This window comes from Liolophura sinensis, chromosome 12, assembly GCF_032854445.1.
Source record: "Liolophura sinensis isolate JHLJ2023 chromosome 12, CUHK_Ljap_v2, whole genome shotgun sequence".
NCBI classification, from domain to species: Eukaryota; Metazoa; Mollusca; class Polyplacophora; order Chitonida; family Chitonidae; genus Liolophura; species Liolophura sinensis.
Window position 1 is genome coordinate 2,045,589 of NC_088306.1, and position 4,966 is coordinate 2,050,554.

Genomic DNA, 4,966 nt, shown 5'->3' on the forward strand with positions numbered 1-4,966 from the left:
CTAAGTGTTAAATGAGATAGCATGTGCTTTACACGGTATCTTGCACATAGCTTGCCGAGAGGCATTTTCATGATTTTTTTTTTCGGGAAATTTAAAGTTCTGTGATTTCATATCTTACTTTGCCGTGTTATTTCAATCATCAATTTGTGTTTGTCGGGCCAAAAAGTTATATTGTGCATTGTATTTTTGTGATCAGGTCGGACATCAAAATCAAAATGGCGCCTACAGTTATTTTCTTGAAGCGTAAACACATTTTGCCCGGTAGGGCTTTGCTGCCATTGATCCAGGATTTGGAGGCATGCAGCCAGCAGCCCCGTGATCTGGCCCATGTGACACCTAGCGTCAAGACATAGGATCTCAGTCTACAGCAACCTGAAGGATTCTTCTTTGATATCACGGGAGAAAGCCTGACTGGTGTGCTGAATGTGGCTGATCGGGAAATGAATGTCCTCAACGTCAGCGTAGCGCTACGCATTTGCGTCCTGCAAGCTAACCAGGGAGGCCAACCTATGGGTGAAGGATTCGTGGGTCCACAGGTTTGTGAAACTGTATATATCCTGATCTGTAAACGAGTAAAATCTGTGTAAAAATTTCATAATTAGAACATGGATACGAAATCGCTAGAGCGGGGTGTCGCTATTTCCCCTGATGCCATCGTCTGACGATATACTACGTCATGTGCTTTGTATTCTGGATTTGGCTGTTCAGCACTGCGGTATTCCACAGTGTATAGTATATATCTTTATATCTTAGCAAGAAATCGGATGTGAGGGAAAGCAATGATTTCATTTCAGAAATAATGTTCGTTTATTAATAGTGGTAGTTCTCTTTGCCTGGGGAAATATTTAAGGTTGTTGCACAACTCTGTGATAGTCAACAATGTACACTGGATGCTTTCTGTTGATGCATTACCACTTCCAAGCCTGAAACATTTGATACAGCGTTGTGTTTTCAATGTATATACGTTATAGAAAATACACTGTTAGATATATGGGGTATATACATGTACATGCAGATACATGTATAAAAATCACAGAGTATTTATTTATTTCATTGGTGTTTTTACGTCGTACTCAAGAATGTTTCACTTATACGAGGCGGCCAGCATTATGGTAGGAGAAAACCGGGCAGAGCCCTAGGGAAACCCAGGACCCATCCGCATGCTGGCAGACCTCCCAACGTACGGCCGGAGAGAAATCCAGCATGAGTTAGACGAACTCACACTGACTGCATGGGTAAGAGGCTCCTGGATCATTACGTTGCACTAGCGAGCTAACCAAGAAAGCCACGGAGGCCCCCAAGATCAAAGAGTAAACCCAAAGCGGTGACCCTTGTGTCATAGTTGGTAAGCAGGGTAACATGACTGATGACACAGAAGTGTATGGGGTAAAATTTATACTGTTTCAAGTACAATAAACAGTTATGGGTAAAATGGATATTTTGTTAACCACAAGGAGACTCAAGCAAAACGTGAAAGATTATCACCGGAACCACAGGTTCTTAAACTGTGGATAGAAAATTTGGAAAGTCGAGAGGATACATATGTGGTACACCAACTGAATGAGGTCAGGGCTTTGTCACTCTAAGCCCAACTTAGACAGCCTTTAATTCTCAGGATTTTAGATGAATTAGCCAGAGAGGCAATGAAAAAGAGGCCACCGGGACTCGAACAGTGTTTGAAGAGCTATAACGAAAAGCCAATAGATAACAGTGCAAAAAAAATATATATATATACCTAATTTCTGTTTGTCAGTTATTGCTGGAAAGGCAATACAATATCTAAGGCTCTGTCAAAATGGTTGAAGGAAAGACAAACTGAAACTGTTAGTGTTGATTAGCCAGTTTTTAAGCATGACACAGCACCTCTCCTTTTACCCATTGCCCAAGGCCGGTGTGCTTACATCACGGGGGTCTATGTCGGTGGGTCTTCCAATATTGGTGGCTGTGGCGGAGGAAGATATCAAAGGGGACAAAGTCGCTCCTCTAGCAAACCGCTTGGGTGTCTGTTTCGTTCATCACCTGATCATTACGTTAGAGACTGAGAGAAGATGAAACAGGTTAAAGGGAAGTAACTTATAGATGGTAAGACCGATGAGTGTCTTTGTTGTATTGTTCTCTTTCTGGGTTTATAAATGTTTGTTGTGTACTTTTACTGATATTTAGATTCTTTGCACCCGTTCACAAGAAAACTAACTCCCTTAGTGAACTACGTTCACATGGACCAGGGGCACGGTATCCAAATGTCGCTATTATTGTTTGCAGGTAGGGTTATGGTGAAATGTGCGTTATTCTCAGGCTGAGTTAAAAGAAAACTTCATGTCTTGAAATTAAGGTCCCAGAGTGGGAAGCCTGTTTACTCTTTAACGCTTGACATATTATGCGAAATGCTACCATAACCCAAGCCTGGGTGACAGTTAATGGTAGAGTCGGTTCCCGTCCCTTGACTCAAGTACCTGTTGAGGCTGTATTAGACACGGGGCACTCTTTTGACATTCATTATAGTTTACCTCTGAGAGACCCTAGAATTTAAATCAGGCTAGCTGCATGAACATTTGGATGAATGGGAAAAAATGACGCTTATAAGGGAAATGTTAAAGATTGGTTGGAGAAGGGAGTTGATGTAACTTCATTTCCTCAGCACTTTAAGGGTAACTTGATAAGGAAACATTATAGCTGTGCTATTCCACCGAAACAATATCTACCGAATTCAAAGTCTTGCAAGGCCCACGCGGAGTTCATCGTCACCGAACTTAATAAATGAATTAAGAATGGGTCTATTCAGGTGTGGGGGAAATTAGGTGAATGTGCCCTCCCTAAAGTTATAATGCCCCTTAGTGTGAAGCCCTCAAAACCACGCCTGTGCCATTATGACAGGTATTTAAATTTATGGTCCTGTTTCGATTTGAAACATTAAAAGCTGTACACAGAAATGTTGGGGAAAGTGTGGAAATGGTGACGTGTGACGAAAAGTCTGTTTAGGAACATGTAAAAATTACCGTCGAGGCACAAACATACATTGGAGTCCAATTTGGGGGACGGTTTGTGTCCTACACCACCCTGTCCTTTGGCTAGAAGGCATCCCCTGCCCTATATCAGTCTATAGGCATGGTTGTCACATTCTGTTTGAGATCGCTTGGTGTAAATGTCACTCAGTACTTAGATAATAGCATGGCAGTTACAAAATCAGTGCCCCGCACTGGCCAAACATGTTCTAGCCTGGCGGTGGTATATGTTATCCTTGAAATTTTAACCAGGTTAGGTTATGCTCTGAACTTGCGAAAATCTGTCATACGTCCTTCTACATCACTATGAAGTATTTATTTCCAAGTGAAATATTTGGAATTTATCACAGACTAAGAGAAACAGGCTTATATCCTCCCCGAATATAGTCCAGGGAATCATTTCTTGGATGTAGCACTGTAGAAGTAAAGACAATCCAGAGGTTTGCTGGTAAATCTGTTTCAATGGGCCTATCCCGGCCTAAAGGTTGTAAATAGTGCGATAGGATAGGGCATTTGAAATAGTAGGAGTAACAGTTGAGGGCAAGTTAAAAATGGGGATTGAACCTAGGCCCTGGGACAGGTGTATGACGTGGAGCCTGAATATCATGAACAAATGTGTATTGTTACAGATGCACGAGGCGTAAAGTATGGAGTGAGAGTCTTGACTGGTGACGTCAATGGCGTACAGCTAACAGTCTTTTTAGGACCCTGGAGACAAGAAACCCTTTGATTTGAAGGAGGGCGAGGCTCTGTTAAAAGTAAATGAATCAATGAGGCTTTCAAGTAAGAGGGTAGATTTTTTCACTGACAATATGTCCAATATATATCAGAAATAAACACATGTGTTTCCACCATTTTCACTCCTCTTCCCACTGTTGAATTTCATGTCAGATCAGCGAGTAAAGCTATGTGCTGCTGTTGTTTCTGTCTTTTACGACCAACCTGTATGACGGCCAACCTTTGTTGGTCACAATCGATCTTACGTAGATTTCGGGTAATCAGGGAGATATTGGAATATTAAGAATACCTAGCGAAACTGATCTGGTGTCGGCACCAAAGGGTTTGCGTTGGGAATTAAGGACATGCCAACTAGGTTTCTAAGGGATTATATTTGTAAATGATTTCAAACAGTACTAGCTCCCAAACCTGTTCTAGACCTGGCCGCGATCGACGACCGGTTGCAATTGTTAGAAAGAAGAAAGGCACAAAATGCATATGTTCGGAAATGTCAAAAAGTTGTAGAAACCTTCGTGGAATTTTGTACAATGTTACCCCATAAGCCGTCTTTGGCCTCTTGTAGCCCTTGGGATCTCTCAAGGTTTCTTGTATGGAAGGACAAAAGTGGTAAAACGAAAATACATGAACTGCATTGCGAATATTTGGCGAGTGCACAGAGGACATCGCAGAAAGATTTGCTTGTATTTGTCTATGTCCGATTAGACTTGCCCTCTAACTATTGTTGATGACATTGCTCAACATCTTTTAGATGCATTTATGGAACTCGGAGGGGAAAGCATGGTATATAGCAAAAGAAACTGAAAACCCGGCCTCTGCCCCAAGCGTAAAACAGTACACTAGATGTATTAAAGAAGAACAGCTAAAGCTCATGTCTTCCCGATTCAAGCAAAGCCAATTTTTCCACCAAAACTTAAAAAAATTGCTGTTTATATCCAAAATTATCTATTTTGTCCGGATCTCACTGTAAGAGAGCGATTTGTTTTATGTTGGGATGAAGCTTTCTTCAAAGCTAAGCTTTTTTAGCGGAGACTGATTTAGCATCAGTTGTAACACAGGAAGTTTGTGCCCTGCCGGATAAATCCGCACATGGATTCATCCACACATTTGGCAAGACATTGAGGGGCGACGGGAAAGTAACAATTAACAAGACCCGCTTCTGTGTTCAGTTGAGGACCTAGATTTGGACATGAAGAATGCTAGACAGTGTGGTATTAATCTTGGTACAT

General features: G+C 41.6%; 1 pseudogene; it reads left to right on the forward strand.

Annotated features, from left to right (window-relative positions):
• Positions 1 to 215: 215 nt before the first annotated feature.
• On the forward strand, positions 216 to 3,497 carry LOC135479322 (uncharacterized; annotated as a pseudogene).
• Positions 3,498 to 4,966: the final 1,469 nt, after the last annotated feature.